This window comes from Ischnura elegans, chromosome 10, assembly GCF_921293095.1.
Source record: "Ischnura elegans chromosome 10, ioIscEleg1.1, whole genome shotgun sequence".
Lineage (NCBI taxonomy): Eukaryota > Metazoa > Arthropoda > Insecta > Odonata > Coenagrionidae > Ischnura > Ischnura elegans.
This window is the reverse complement of record NC_060255.1, coordinates 46,134,144-46,151,577: the sequence shown is the minus strand read 5'-3', so window position 1 is coordinate 46,151,577 and position 17,434 is coordinate 46,134,144. Positions and strand designations below refer to the sequence as shown.

At 39.9% G+C, this 17,434-nt stretch overlaps 1 protein-coding gene across 7 annotated transcripts in view; it reads right to left on the bottom strand.

The window, feature by feature from the left end:
- The window catches only part of LOC124167108, a 428,168-nt gene that overhangs the window by 23,459 nt on the left and 387,275 nt on the right, over positions 1-17,434 (bottom strand). The window lies entirely within an intron of this gene.

Here is a 17,434-nt window from a genome sequence, read left to right as displayed (position 1 = left end):
AGCAATAATTTTCGCGTAACATTTAGATTGAAGGATCGTGCGTAAAAAGAACTTGTATTTCAGAACGCGAATCTACGTCATTCGGCACAGCAACGTTTTACATTGTGGTTTCAGGCAAGATCTAATCTTGTAGATGACTTAATGCCTTTGTTCGTCATTTCCGACTTACGACCAAGCATTAGGAACAATTCCTGTTCGTACGTTGAAGAGAATTTGTAGATAATAACGGGATAAGCGTAAATATTCACCATAAAGTGAAAGAAAATGTTGCAAGTCCCACAAAAAAATTCTTCACAACACTACACGACGCGTTTCGATATATATAATTATTAAGTGCTTTCAGTAAGGAGTACCATTTCTGTAAGACCTAATGGGAAAACTCATTTTGCTCAAAGATGGTTACAACACTCACAATATTCCCCGATGACGTTACTGTTGCGTGAAGTATTTTATACTTATACTCTAAAAATGGTATATTAACGGAAGGTTCGTGCCACTTCCATGCATAGTGTTTGCAGGGATGGTGTATTTGGAATGATTATAGATCGTACTTTGAGTATACTACTGGCATTTCCCAAAATAACTTTCCATTTTCTCCCAAATAAATTTCACATCTGACAAAAAATTAGTTTACGCTCAAGGCCAAGTATATTTCAATGGAACTGAATCTGATACGGTCTTCTGACAAATTTCTGCCCCTACTAACGGCAATCCAAGTGGTAAGGCGAGGAGTCCGGCCACCACACACACGACCACGCGCTCGTGAGTCATTCGGGGAAACACCCCCACTTATCCCATTACGTGAACCGCCCGTGGCTCTAAAGAATTCCTGCGCCCGCACGTAACGATCGGAAGCCCTTTAGACCAACCTCCCCTCTCCGGCGAGGCGGCTGGGATACACGGAACAACCTTGAGACAAACCATCGATCAAGTCGAGATCAAACAATTCAAATTGTCAAACAATTCAACGGACTCCTATTTTCAAGATCGATGGATCCACGAATTTCAGAATAGAAAATCATAGTCTTTCTGTGGAGCTTTGGTAAAGGAAAAAAATATGCATTTTCGAGGAGAGCCGGCGTTTAAAAAATATAGCATACATGATAATATTAACAGATAAATTGCATAAAACTTAATTATTTGTTTAAAAAATGAAATATTTTTAAGATTTTCTATTTGTGTATAATAAATGCTAGAATTTGTTGTATTGTCACTTTTGATCATAATATCCAGCGGTTTTGTGCCGTTAGAATGTTTTATCCATCAGGGAATATCATTAACATGTTATGATTTTGATAGATATGTACTGCAAAGTCAAACGCAGGCAAAGCATTCGAAGTCATTCATGAGTATTCTGGGGCATCCGGCAACAGCGCTAACTCACGACTAATCGGAGCGCTTGGCTTAAAGTTTCTGTAGTTCAAAAATGGTACGTTTTAGACGTAAACATCATCAGTAATTCTTATTATTATATAACCATGATTAAATTTACGTGACACATTTTTTTCTCCACCCTGTATATTTAAAGGTTGACTGGAGAATCCTTCATTGCACGATTCGTGGTCGCGTCATTTACTCTGAGGTGGAAACAAGGCGTTATACCTGCCTTACCCTCCTCCTCGCCCAGCTATCTAGATGGGATACACGAAACAGCCTTGAAAAACCATTCATAACTCATTCACTCTTTCGAGACTGACGAATTCGTCGCTCGCGTGTCCCGCCGTCGTTCTCATCCGAGGTCGTAATCTCGCGGATTGCCGTCGGCCCCATGAGAAAAAAACGAACGAATAAAAACGAAAGCAATTCCTTGAGAGGGCGTCACACTCCTCACAGCCGGGAACAACAAGTGCGCCCTCTCTATCTTGAGCAGACCGAAGAGAGGTAGACGTGAGGAGGCTTCTCCGCGAGATTAAAAAAAAGAACTGAAGGTCGCGCCTCGCATTCAGCGCGACTGGAGAAGGAGACAAGAGCAAGGCGAAAACAAAAGAGGGTGACAGGATAGGAACGAAATCGCGGGCACTCATTACGCTAATGCCCGTTTACCTCACGTTTCCATTTCGAAGCTGGTTGTACGTGAACGTAAGCTACGCGGTAAGTTAACCCTGATTTCTCTTGTAAAATGCTTTTGCGTCCTACAGATATATACCCAGAACGCTTGCGCACCCACTATGAGTCTATGAGGATATTGAGTTCCTTTCTGACGGCATGTTCAATTACAACCTCTTACAATTAGTGCCATCTACTTGGAGTGGCACTGGCGAGAAACGCAAAATCTTTGAAAAAATTCTGTTATATCATATTTTGGCACTTCAACATGCTGTTTTTCAAACTTCACTCTAATTATATTAATTTTAAACCGTAAAATTAATCCTCATTTATCATTCGTGTGTTTAGTAGCTGCATTGTTATTAAATAGGATAAGTAAATAACTCAAATCCGAAATATCGTCCTGCGGCACCAGGAGGTTAATCTAATGCTGAATCCAAATACGTAAAGGTGGATACGTAGAATGTTTCATCCAATGCCTTTTAAGCTGTTTTTAATACATATCAATCAAAGGTATGAAAGACCCGTAAAATTGCAGTTCAGAAAGAAAGAGGGACGATTCATTCACTATTTCCCCAAAAAACGTACGATTGTCAATTTCTTACATGAACTACAACACGGCTATTATATAACCGAAGGCAGTTTAAACAACCAACAGATGTAGGTGAGAAGAAATACATTGGTGTGAAAAGATTAACTGGCAGGAGAACTGAGTGGAGAGCTGCGCCAAACCAATCTTAGGATTGTTTACGGGCGATGGAGGTTTTTATAGAGCTGTCATGTTTAGACTTTAAGGGACCTAACCCGCTTCACTATTTGATGGAATCGGTGCAATTAGATCTACACGCAATGCACGCGTGCATGGGGTGCAGCATACAGCCAAGGATGAAAATTATGGAATCGTTGGGTTATATAACCGAATTAAAATATAATCGTATCACTTCCACTTCGACAAGTACAATTACAACGATACTAAGTAAAATCACTCGCTGTAGTACCAAAACACAACAAAAGGTTAGTATAGACAAACTGGCGTAGATATTGTGCTGCTTCGGTGGAATAAACATACAGAATTACACACTCGTACAGCGAACGAGAAATACGTCGGGAAACAAAAATATTAGGCAAGTAATAATATTATATTATCAAGGAAGATGAGTAGCCAACGATGGACGAGGCAAGAAAGAAGTATTCAGTAGAATAGATCACATAAATATGGGTTTTCTTCACCAGAAAAATTAACTTACTCCTGAGAATACAAACACAGAAGAAAGGAAATAATTCATATCACGCTACATTTGGAGAATGTTTACCTACAACATGGAGGCATAGATGTTGACTGCAGAAGTAAAGTGAAGGTTGAAAGCATTCAAAATGTTGTGCGGCGAGGGAATAATAAGTATAGACTTCGTGGGTAATGATTAGGTACTGAGAAGAGAGTAAGACAAGAGAAGCCTTCGGAACTCAATAAGAAGACAGAACTACTTGTAAGCCACATTACGAGACCTTAAAGGTCATTCATTCTATTCGCCGGGAAAGCGTTAAATCATACATGATGAGGGATGTTCTCAGAAGAAATACGTCAACAGAAACAGAAGAGCTGACAGATGAAGAAGAGTATAATAGAGAGATGCATTATTAAAGTTTCAGGATTTTTAAACGATGACGATAATGAAGATTAAATCTAGGCTATACATAAATTAGAATCATTTTTGGGCAGCCGCGATTAAGATTGCAAACTTGGGATCGTTCCCAGATTCCAAACACGAATGGGAATTCAAGCTTCTACATTATCCTAGAATTTATAGTCTGTCTCTTTCAAGGTCTTAAATGGAGATCGTCGAAAGTAGGTGGCAAAAGGAAAGAGTCAAAAGATATAGCAGCCAAACCGATGACCACAAGGCGACTGGGGCAAGGGAGCAGGCGACTTAAGTGCTTGGCTTATACAACCCATTACTCAGCTTTAATCTCGAAATCTGGCAAGACAAAGGGGATCGTGGAGGAGCGAATCAGGAAAACAAAGGAGTTAATGACGACCAAGAAAGAAATCATCGTCCAATTGATATGGCCCGTTAAGTCATTCTCGATTCCAAGAGCAATGACAGTTATTGTTCAAAGAATATTCTCGCATTTATGCTGAAAACATTTTACCCCTGATATCAATGCAATTAATTATCAATACAATTTTTTTGCTCAAAATATACAAAAATTGAATTGAAGCATTTTAAGTTCTTATCGTAAGAATGAAAAATTTAGTAATCATTATTCATGTGGGCCTACGGCAATTGAAAAATTTTCAATTTGTCGAACAACTGGCATTTCAAATTAATTCTTTAAAATGACACATCTCTTATCTTCATTAAAAACGCGAACTATATGGAAGAAAAGTAGGTTATCCTTTGTAGTTTCACCGATTGAACCCTGACATAAAAGTAAAAAGACTATTAGATGCCTCTTTTGTCCATAGGTTAGTAAATGTTTCCACAGAAATAATAACTCACAGTGGATTCTAATAGGAACGCCAAGCGTGATTACGACCCGATTGAGTTCCAGCAAAACGACTGATAATTTGGGAGAGAGATAGCCATACTCTCCCAGTCAGAGACGCATCTGAGTCATCAAGACTGGATTCCTTTAAACTGACCCAGTAGTTAGGAATAGGGGAACACTCGTCATCGTGAAAGGAAAAACCCCAGCCTTTAGTCATGCACCGGACATAAACAGCGATAATAACCGCAGGGCATCCAGGCTATATTCACCACCGTCGTTATCTCACGTGGAGAAGGATAAAATATTTACCCTGAGATTACGCGCAGAGCGAGCTGAAGAGTGCAGCGAGATATTCACGCCAGCGAGGTCCTTTATAGACAATAGTCGCTTCAAATTGAATGCGCTGTATGCTTGGCAAAGAAGCAAAGCCTGCATGCTTCGTCGAAATCTTCGAGCTACACCATTTAATACGTAAGAAAAGTACTATAATGCTTTGGAAAATAGGGAAAAATACCGCGAAAAGAGAATTTTTCTGGGGTTTAGAGCTGAGACAAATTCAAAAGTTTTGGTTTCCCATTCGGGAACCACCTTCAGGGAAGACGCTCAGCGTAAAATAAAAATGAATAGCGATTTCCGACTTCTGTATATGAGACATATATTGAAATGGAAAAATCAAGGGTCGCTATATACGTGAGACTGGTTGACTGCGACGATACCGCTTCACAGCAAAGTCTATTTCGATTAGAAACTTTATTTACATTGAATTTAAATTCGGGAATCATGAGAAGGATTATAATTTCAATAAAATGTACCTGTAAGTATTTTATTTGCTAAATGTTACCATTTCCCGTCATACATCCCTAAAGTTATAGATTCCAATGCTGAGAACTCAGCTTTTGGTAATTTCTCCCTGCGCCGCAACCTTGAGCGATCATGTATCTATGCACTCTGAAGGAAGAAGTCCAGATGACATAGCCAAAGTCGGAAGCCGAAACGTGGGATATTTAGGATTCTTTAACCTCGTTCACAACTCAAAAACAATTTCTTCACAAATTTTTGCGGGAGGGCCTAGCTAGAGGCTCAGAGGCTGCGCGATATACTTAGATTGCTAGACCAACTGAGGTAGGATATCTTTATGAGCGACAGGGAGGACATTTTATCATTTTATAACCCCACTCCATTTCTAGATTCGATAGAGGCGATAAAGTCAGAGAGATATTTTGCCGAACGGATATGTATGGGAATTCGTTTTTCCCCCGCTCGATAAAAGAATTTAATAAATGCCAGGAGTATTTTCGACAGAGCATTTCCTTTTTACATGTAAACGGCTGGTGTCCTAAAAAGCTACGCCACATGCATATTGATGCGGCTTAGGTGTTAGTATGTAGATGCAGCCTGTATCCAAACGTAAAGAAATACATTTGGGGCACTGGCAAGGAAATATTTTCAAATTTGAGACGCAGACAAATGTTGATTAATGCGTAATTTACAGTAAAGAAAAATTTCAAGATGATTGTATATTTTTAAACTAGTAATACATCACGAAAAAAGACCGGTAAAGTGCGAGTGATACATCTTCTTACAGAATCTAACTAGAATAGTTTTCAGGCTACGTTAGGGCCTAATGAATATCATTGAATCCAGGCGTGACTGGAAGGCAGGAGACACGGCTACCCCATATCAATAATATTATTTAACGTAGAAAGAAGATTAATAGCAAATCTGAAACCGGGGCATGCATAAGCATTGATGCATGGCTGAGACACGAGCGACCTACTTCTTAATGCAACCACGGACGACGGCAATGACACCTGAGATAAGAGGCAAAAAATAAACCTAGGACGCTCGAATTTTGCGTAGCGGATTAGTCATGCAACTTCACTACAGCAATTCTCTTCAGCATAGAAAATGAATTATTAATCATCTACTTTCATTCACTAGCGGGGAACTTTTACTTAAATTAACTAAACATATTTAAATTACAACCCGGAATATGTAAGATCTCAAATAATGATAAGCAAAGTTTCATTGAAATGAATCATTTCTCGCAATAACTTTCAGCAATACTGTTCAAAAAAATAATTTGACCGAGAAGGCTATAATTTATAACAGATGCGATGCATCAGTGGCGTAACCACGGTTTTTTCCAGGTTACCACCCCTCCTCTTGAGCCTTTAAAACTTTTATTCCATCCAATTTATACTCTTTATTTAAAAAAATAAATAGTCGTACAACATAAGGAAACTCCAAAAATTTTGGGGGAGGACCCGCGGACCCCCTTTGCCCTGGGTGTTTTCCATACACCCCGGAACGGCCCCGAAATCTCCGGTAAACCCCCGATTTCTGAATCCTGGCTACACCACTGCGATGCATGCATTACATGAGAGCGGGAAGAATTCCTAAATGAATTCATAACAACGCACTGAAGATCGCCGATTGAAGGGATAAATGGCACTGTAAGGTACAGATAAAATTATGTGATACTACAGTTATTTCGTATTATTAAAATTGATATTCCGCTACAGACGTATACTTAAACACATCACAGACGCAAATAAACCAAAATTAACTTCTCAAATGTATCGAAATATTAATTCAGGAACAAGATAGTATAACGAATAGGGACTGAGAAACCGGTGTGAATGCTTGCCCAACACCGTTGATCGAAAGAACGAAATTGAGGAGTCATAGACGATGTGAAACTAGATCAAAACAACACCGCGATAAAATGTGCAGTAAATAATAAAACACAAGTTAGCGACGTGGGCAGTGGGCACTTCCTATCGAGAATCACCTCATATTTCCACATCGCATCGGTGATATCTGACAATCAGATGCTCTAGATAGGGTTCTGATATTCAATGGGAAAACAACAACAAACATTGAGGGTTGGTGAGATCCATTTGGGTATTCCGACGGGTAAGACTGATGTGTACAGTGTACCTATGCATTCCGATGAGGGCGTCCATTGTAGTACTTAAAATGGCATAAAGTGGAAGGTAAAGAATAAAGGATTTATGACCGCATGAATGTTCATTTGTCCTTGGGAGAGTTTACTTTAAAACTATGCCATGAATAGACAAAAAAATTTAATCACATATAATCCACGACACAAAGCCTTACTCAGTCAGGAGATGCCTTCGGTGACAACACCACTTTCCAAGGTTTCCCAAACCGCTTCCAAAAGTGCCAACGTTGGTAGGTAAGCAGCCTGAACATTACGTCAGAATCACGTCATCGACAGTAAATTCAGTAATTATTTTACTATGGATGACGTGATATCGAAGCAATGTTCTCTGATCACGTAGTATAGATACAATTTTGACACTTCCGTAAACAGCTCTCGTCACACCTAACAAAGCTTGTGATGTTCACAATACAACACCGTAAAATACCAAATATTAACGAGAACAAGGCCACTCAACACAGAGAACATAACAGTAAGCACATGCGTAAACAGGACAAACTTGAATAAACCACTCACTGTTGACATGAACAGAATCATGATTATAAGAGCAGATACCATAACAAATGGGGAATACTAGGGAAATAGACAGTGAGAGGAGTAAATTCCGAAGTACATCGAATTCCCTAAGAAATTGACACAAGAAAGACTCCTGAAAGCGACGCCACGAATGATTAAAAAGGAATCGATTGCAGCTGATAGCACTACGCCGAAATTTGAAAACCTTGCTAATTAATTAATTAATTCGTGATTTCCCTTACTCCGGCATTAGCTGTCCCCCACTGGTTTCCACAACAAAAGTCATTTTCACGATTGCCACGATGCTACTACCACACCGAGTATTGTGGATATAAATATTTATTTACATACTTTCATGTACCTAAAATTACACATTGCAACCTTTATACCAGCTGATTTTGTAAAACATTACGATAGACGATAAAAAACGTATAGACGCAACTTACACAAGCGGGACTCAACCCACGAACTAAAGCTTGGTAGACGAGGACTTAGCTTGCCACTATCAAGGCTGATCACCATGCGAAATAAGTACAAAATTGATCGACATTAATGAAAGAAATACTAGTCATTATTGTGGTAGCAGCCTTTTGAAACTGACAGTCGACAAACTACAGTTGTCGACATTACCACACATGCACAAAAAATAACGAAGTACACACTGGGTTTACCTTGCGTTAAAGGAAAATGTTCATGGGCACAAACATTAAAGATTGGACAGCAATAAGAAATACTGGGGACATATTTTAACGGACAAAAGAGCGATGCTTGAACAGCCAACGCACTGGGTTGTGTACCACATCAAGGAGAAGAGGCGTTGAAGGGTTCAATTCGAAATATTAATGTTTATGGCCATAATCGCAATGAATAGGATAAAACATGCGTACATGATAATTGAAAAAAAAATGCATATAGTCTCTGACACAGTTTGGAGCATAAACATTGTTAAACTTCACTGTACGATAAAGCGGTTCACGAAAATCCAGTGCCTCCATTCCTGTAGTACGTCAGACGTGGTGCCAGCTGGGTAAATGGGCGTGAATGGCATAAACTATAACTACATACCAATTAAAAAATATACAAATGAGGGGGTGAGATGCCAAGGGGTACAAGTGATTTTGTTATCTAAACAGAGTTAGGTGCAAAAATTAGGCAAAGAAAACAAACGAGATCAACTAGGTGTTTAGCAGTACATTTGATTTTCCACTCAAAGTCACCACAGAACAGAGACTCACTCGTATACCTTGGCCATCAAGTTTTCGTATATTTATTATATCAATAATTGTACTATAATAAATCACTAGTACTCCTTAGCTTCTCACCCCCTCATATGATATCTGATAGTGTTCTGAAAATATATTGTTAAACTGCACTAGAGCGGTTCACGAAAATCCAGTGCCTCCGTTCCTGAAGTACGACAGAGGTGCCAGCTGGGTAAATGGGCGTAAATAGCATAAACTACATTACACTACTACACTATTAAAAAATTATATATGGTCTCTGACACAGTTATGAAAATAAACATTGTTAAGGTGCGCCGTGCGCTAGAGCGGTTCACGGAAATCCTGTCCCTCCATTCCTGTAGTATGACAGTCGAGGTGCCATCTGAGTAAATGGGCGTAAATATCGTAAACTACATGTACATGCTGATTAAAATATTTACATGTGGTCTCTGACACAGTTATGAAAATAAACATTGCTAAACTACACTGTGCACTAAGGCGATTCACGAAAATCCTGTAGTATGTTATCCATAGTTCCTGTAGTATGACAAATGAGGTGTAGTATGACAAATGAGGTGTCGGATGGGTAAAGGGGCGTAAACGTTCCAAAGCTGTCTCAGCCGGCGGGCCGCACCTTACCGCCAATCGGGGACCGGGAGAGGGTGACGCAGCGGCCGGGACCACCCCCGTCGCCTTCCCGGCCCGTCGCCGGCGTCCTCGGTATGGAGCGGTCGGGATGCGAGGTAACTGGAACAGCGAGACGTAGTGGGCAAAGATTTTGCACGCGCTACGCCGACGGGGTCGGAGGAGGGGGGGAACGGAGTCTTGAGGGGCGGCAACATTACAGATGGAGCGGACCCTACCTCCAGAGGAGTGGGAGGGAGCAAATATGAGTGGAGGGGAGGTATAGGGGTGTGTAGAGGCGCCGCCGGATTTATCGATCGACGGGTCGAGAGGAAAAAGGGGGCGGGGGTGCAGGGGAGAGGGGACGGGCACGGGGAGGGGGGAATACGGAGGGGTCACCCCTCCATCAAATCACCCCCCTCACTATTCCTACCCTACTCCAGTTGCAACGTAATCTAGCACTGCTCGATAAAAAATATTTCCAATCGAATTTCGATAGCTTAATTTGACGAGCAAAAATTCCAACTATGTATAACAAAAAATCGAATGATCATCGACTGTCAACTATCGTTGATTTTCGATGATCTTCGATTGACGTAATTCGTTATTTTCGATATCGGGTATAATTTATTTATTAATGGATAAAAGGTATTTATTATTGATATGAAAGAGATAATAATATAAAATTAAAAATAAATAACGTATATTTGGTTTAGCAGGGGCGTATTTTTTCCAACTCAGATATTAATTACTATCATTGGATATAAAGAATTTATTGAATTGGGTGTCGAAACATCGAGCACTGATTCAATATTTCGACTTTTATACTCCGGCCTACTTCATTAGTGGCACCGTACTCTAGTCCATCCAGAAGAAAATCTTCCTCATCGATTTTCAATGGATAAAAATTAAATGTAGGATTGATATTTCATCAAAGAGTAATCGAAAAATCAAATACCGATTCCCTAACTTTTTTGGTGGCGATATTAATTATATAAAATTGTTATCATGCAATGACGTACCATTAGTCATTAATTTCAAAATTATATACAGAGTGAAATTGTTAATTACATTTCCATAATGTGCAGTGAAATTTTACCATATGAGTCCACTAATATTTTCTGATTTCTGAATGCAATTTAGAGAAGATACAGAGGAAAGCCCAATGATGTTGAAAGAAAATCGGTTGAGGTTAGTATGAAGGATATTAATAAAATATTTCCTCATTCACGAGAGTGACATAAGCTTGGTTTTGCGATAGAATCCACGGAAGTCCAACTAGAACAAAATTAATCAAGAATCGTCTGACCTAAACCCTACATTCGGTTCACTCAATGCCTACGCTCAGATTAAGAGGGCAACGGCCTATCACCATGGCAACACCGATTTGTCCTCATTTTAAGTCATCGATAGCTTTGCTTCGAATTAAAAGGGTTGATCCTCTTATCCTTTCAAGTTCTATTAATCCTTTGAACAAGTGATTGGTGGAAAAATGAGCTAAACAATCGTAGTTAATTAAATATACCGATTTGCACGAAAGATTTGAGGTTCACACCCTCAATAATGTTTCTAACCCTTCCGTTTGCCGCGGTCCCTATTATCGTGATCCACGAATTTCATTATCAGGCTGAAAAAATTGGTATTATGACTCGAAAAATACGAGATTCGAGGTGCGGTCACCACCGTTGCTGGCACTGTAAACATTCAAGCGAAGAGTTGGCTCCATGATTCAGGCACGTGGGCTATTGCAACGCTGGCAAGTGAGAGAATGGAAGCTCACGATACTAATACGGATTAATAAAATAAAAGTATAATCGACGGAAAGACGGAATATCGTTAAGGAAAAAGCTAAAAAGGATAAAGAGATTTTATAAGACAAATTATATTATTATTATTCATTTGAATTCCACAACGTTAGGAAGTAAGGAATTCAGATCGTCAGTAACCCAGAGCGGCACGTAATAAATGCATGTACTTCCATTGCTCTCCCGGGGAAACTTTCCAAAACATTTCTATTTTATTACGGTTACTGAATAATTTCGGCTGAGCTCGAAGATCTAGATTAAGTCAAAATCAATTTTCTTTGTCACATTTTAGAGCAACTATCTCCGCGACTTTTTCACTAATCTCAAAAATATTTTCCTAGAAATGAGAGTTTAACTATCGGAGGTATATATTAAAAAATCTGACAAGTTATCTTCCGCGTAAAAATAGAATTGGTGCATTTACACCCTCCTTCGCACACGCGAGCGTATCCTATCATTTTGACCAATAAACGTTTTACGGAAGGTTCACTGGGAAAACGAATAGCCAACCTCAAAAAATAGATCTGAAAAGTATCCACTCTCCCACCATATACAGGGGAGAGATAAAATTGTGTCACGAAATTTTAATCCTGGATAGCTGATGCCAGAAAAAAATAAATATAACCAATTACGTTTAGGTCGAAAACGCACCATTTTTAAACGGCAGAAGCTTCGAGCCAAGCACTCCGATTGGCCGCGAGTTTGCCTTTTTGCCCAGTGCTCTGGACGAAGGCAAAGGCAAATGCAGGCTAAGCATTCGAATTCATTAGTTGTCCAGATTATCTGGCAACAGGGCAAACTCGCAGCCAATCAGAGCGCATGACTCTTAAGTTTCTGCAATTCAAAAATATTTCGTTTTAGACCTAAAAATAATTAGTAATTTTGGTTGCTACTGAAAGCAGCTCTCCAGGATTAAAATTTCGTGACATAACTTTTATCCACCCTGCGTATTTCTTCAGCCTAACATTAAACTCCCTTAAAACTCCCATAAACCTCCCTTCATCACATACATGAACCATGCTCTCTTCGCAAGCCATCCTCCGTTTACATAACACCTTTTCTACTATTACGCTCTTCCTCTGCCCCTTCCGTACACGATCCATTCACACCTCTTGCCTCATCTTTATTTCATTCGCAACTTCCTCCCCAACACGTCGAGCAATTCCACGTCCCTCTTCCTCTCCGTCCATCTCACCTTTCACATCCTCCTCCATATCCACATCTCTTGCTCTCTGAGAAAATTCTCACCGTCAGGGAGAACGCGTTTCAGCACCTTACGAAGTCACACTCCCAAGCAGGCTCTAGGCAAGCCTTTCCTCTGTACTTTAAAAAATTCTCTTGCCATAGTTTCATCTACATCAACATACTACCCCGGAAGCCGCCTAATCAGGCGTGTGGCAGGGGGTATTAGGACAACAGCCGTTTAACATAAAAATCAAATGCTGAAAAAAATTACGACTAGCATTCATTAACGTCTTTTACGGTTCGGGGCAAAACGAATTACCGTTTCTGAAGGAAGGATACACGATCGCCAATTTAATTACAGAATGCACACTACGGCCATCGCGATAGAGGATCGAGGTATTTAAACTTGTGCCAAAATGAAAGCACTTTAAATTCGATAGCAAAAAGGAGTGCGGGATTTCTTCAAAAGCCTCATATGTCAGAACGGTAGGATGTAGCCAAATGGCTACGATGGGCAGAAATGGGTAAAACGGTAGAAAGCTTTAATAAAAACAGATAAAATATTTCTGCGCCGTATTCCATGAGTTTTCATTGCTTGCCGCACATTCAAGATTTTTGGGGGGTTGAGGGGAGACGTATATCCGCGATAGCTTCTACCACTTCCCTCCCCTCTCGTCAGGTGTATGCCGAAGGGGGAGGGGAGGGAGTCCACATCACACCACCGATCCTTTTCACAACCTTTCGACGCCGCCCTGCCATCGCCACCCGACACCCGAGTGGACCGAAATCCCGCTGTTCCCGCGCGGGGCATCATGGGAGTCGCGAGGGATCACGGGAGACCGGTATCCATGACGACGGAGAGGCACCCCCCTATTTCCCACCTGTTATGAATGCACACGAAGTCACCGGATGAAAAAAAGAGGCTGGCATTGATGATATGAAGAGGATAGAAGGCAAAGGAATCACGAGAATCAAATAAATCTACGTCCAACTGTAATTGCGACTATCTGACGTATCACCTGAAATTCGTCACAGTACGACAGCAATTATGTCCAAATCGTGGAGAAATGAGAAAAATACTAGCGCCTATGATACGTGACGTAAATATCCACTCGCGAAATATGAGAACCACCAATCTAACGATTGAGTCAAGTGCAAATGGAGGCGGCACACCGATATCGAATTCATACCCATCGGTTCCTTACCTTAGATTCTATTTCATATTTCATCTTGGTCAAGATCTGTTCATCCCATCACTTAAATATATTTTCTTCCTTCCTCACTCTGGTACATACATACCAGTGAAAATCGTCGCTACCGAAGAATTTCTCCCATACCCTAAAGCAATTTTTAAAAATAATTATTAATTTTCATTTTCAGTATCATGTGTAAGATGTTGGGTTATTAACGACGGAATAAATGGAATAAATGGATTTTAAGATCCGGTTTTATGATATCTTGTCAATTCAAACAAACCAAAATTGAATGCAGTACCTATTTTCATTTTCCTATGACACAAAAAAAAAAAAAACTTACATGTGATGGAAAGCGAAATGACTATGCGTAAATCATATTATTAAAAAGATATCTAATGGTTTAAGAATTCGCGTCGTAGAAACAGATAATTGTAGAAGACTACAAAATAAAATTTGTAATGAATAAAACAAATACGAATACCATTATTCACAAAACCACGCCAGCCATAAATAGGCTCGCCTGCTATGATCGGTTCTTCGAATAATACACATACCAGGGGCGTAACTAGGAATATAATTTGGGAGAGATACAGGGGCGACCCCCCCCCCCCCCCCCAGACAACGGGAGAGCCGGGGGTTAATAACCGGTCGGTATTCAGTGAATCGTCTCCTTGCCATGATATTGATAAATGATCTTTAACTTTAAGTAGATGCAGTTATTATACGTCAAAACTAGGCAATAGTTTTAAATGATTTTATTGCTTCTCCGGGGTTTTGAGGGGAGAACTATCCCCTTATCACCCCATGTCTACGTCACTGATACATATATACGCTTGTGCTCCAATATTTTAATTTGAGAATATTTTCTGTACCGCGGTATCATTTATGGTACTTCTTGACATCGCAAGTGGTCAAAGAACTGTCGGTGTTGCAGAGAAAATATTTTTGGAAATTGCTACGTAAGTTATTTTCATTTTATACGGCTTTCGTAATTCAGAAGGTCTTATTTACGTCGAAACTTCTCAAATTAAGACAAAATTGAAAATTTTATCCCGTAAAAAATCAACGGAGGGAGAAAATTTAAGACCACAGGAAAAGTGGTTAAACAACTTTAGACGTGACCAGACATCGGTCACGTTGTACCAAAGCTCATCTCATGCAGCATCTTAAGCGGAGGAAAATGTCATGTAGGTTGAATGAAAAAGATTTGACCTGGCCAAGGTATAAGCCTAGAGATGGAAGAGAAAAGAGAATCGATTGAGCGACCGCGTGGAGTTAAGCGACCCGTTTAGTGAGAGGGATTTGGGGGCGATACAGAACTGTCACAGCTGCAGGCTGATTCGACTTCACTCAATTCAGGTTTGTGGGCGGGGAGGCGTTCATTTCCGCACTTATTTTTCCATTTCTCGCTCCAGAATCAAGAAAAGATTGGCTGGGAAAATGTGGGAGAATGCGCCATAGTAAATGGAAGTAAAAAAAGCTTGACGGATTCGTGGTTAAGAGCTCTGAGTAAATGTATAAACGAGTGCTCAATATTAACAGCGCAGTAACCAAAAGCTAGGCTCATATTCAAACCCTATTTTCAGCGTTATCATTGGAAATATGATGAAAATCAAAGGAATAAAATCCGAAGATTCAAGCGTGATTGAGTGGAATTGTTTCGTATTGCAATAAATATTTGCAAATTTTCCACGATTATAAAATTTATTAAGACATAATTTTCAATAAAACTACGTCATCTTCAACCTTGAAGATGATGTAGTAACTTTGAAACCTATGTCTTAATAAATTTTAAAATCCTGGAAAATTGGAAATGATTATTTCAATATGAAAATCGGATGGATCGACCGAGTGAGTAATATGGAAGTCCCAAGAAGAGTTAAATAGAAGATACTTCCTTATAAAACCTTATAATAAGAAGGTGGAACAACTCAATCGGCCATATCTAGAGGCATGCTCGCCAAGTAAATCGTTGAGGGACAAATGGACGGCATGAATGGAAAAGGAAGACATCAAAGAAAATATATGGAGTTAGTAAAGAAGGATTTGAAAGAGAAGAAATGCCTAGGTGTGAAAAGATAAGCTGACGGGGAAATTGAAAGGAGAGTAGCGACAAGCCAATCATGAGACTACTCACCCATGACGATGAGCAAAGGAATACCGATGAATCGTAACAAAGAAGCAGGAGCAATTTCCACAATTTTATAGGTGATTATTAAGGAGTGGCACCGCATGGCCGCCAATCTGGCCTTTATCAAATGAGGTTAAATTGACCATTAACATTCGTCTGAACTGGGATTTCTACAACCAAATACTTAGTATATTATGAATACACTAATGGTGGGTAACGAATCGCAATCAATGCCTTTCGTTTTCTTTGATGAAGGAAACTACCCTATTCCTAAGAGGAAACATTATTTGCCTTGAACCCAGAACTTCCGAATTCGCAGATTTTCGGAGAGAAAAAAGATGCGATCGTTATTCAAGTAGCAAAACACCTGGCGATTTTGGGAGATCAGGGTACGAATCCCATTCAAAGCAAATGATATTGCCTCCCTGGAATTTTCGCACTCCAACAGCAGGTTCAAATCTAGTTGCCACTCAATAGCGAAAAAAATACGGAGCTTCAGAACTTCTTCAGGATGGATTCCAACGTACGGATGTATCTGTGAAACACTCAACTATGGAATATACCTCAATAAATATAAGCCACATCTCAAGTAAATACAGCTTGACCTTCTCCCCCGCGATCGACTTTTGATCTTCGCAAATTGCCTTCAAGGTTCGTGAGATTCAAGTCCATTGTTGAGCACACAGCATCCGTGAGGAGCATACTCTGGATCAAGACGGCGCGACAAGAGGAATAAGGTCGCATCTTGCCCCAATTCTATCCACGAAGACGGCACCTTTCCCGGAATAAGTTTGTGATTTCGCCCATCTCACTCAAACATCTAGCACGAAACTTGATCGCATTCCACGGGTGGCGCCGTGAGTGGAACAGCCTGGTGTATTAAGCTCTGAACGGAGCGTGCAAGCTGGATCAAATTACGCGGAAGGTAATTCAATCGAGTCAGTCTTAAACTGCCTCAAATTTCTAGAATTTTTTTTTGCATGCTAAACGATAAGATACACGATCAATAATAAGCGCTTCCATCGCAGCAGTAGTGGCGAGAGAATTAGCATCAGACATCACAGACAGTTTAAAAAAAATGCGCACCAAAACGTGAACACACAGATTAAAAGGAAAATTTCCAAGAAATATCACTCCATTATTGGAATACATTGAGTTAGACGTCTTATTACTAATGTTAGCCAGCGTCTAAATTGAATATTTTAGCGAATTGTTTTATTGGATGTAAAATTGGACGTCGAACGTGTTAT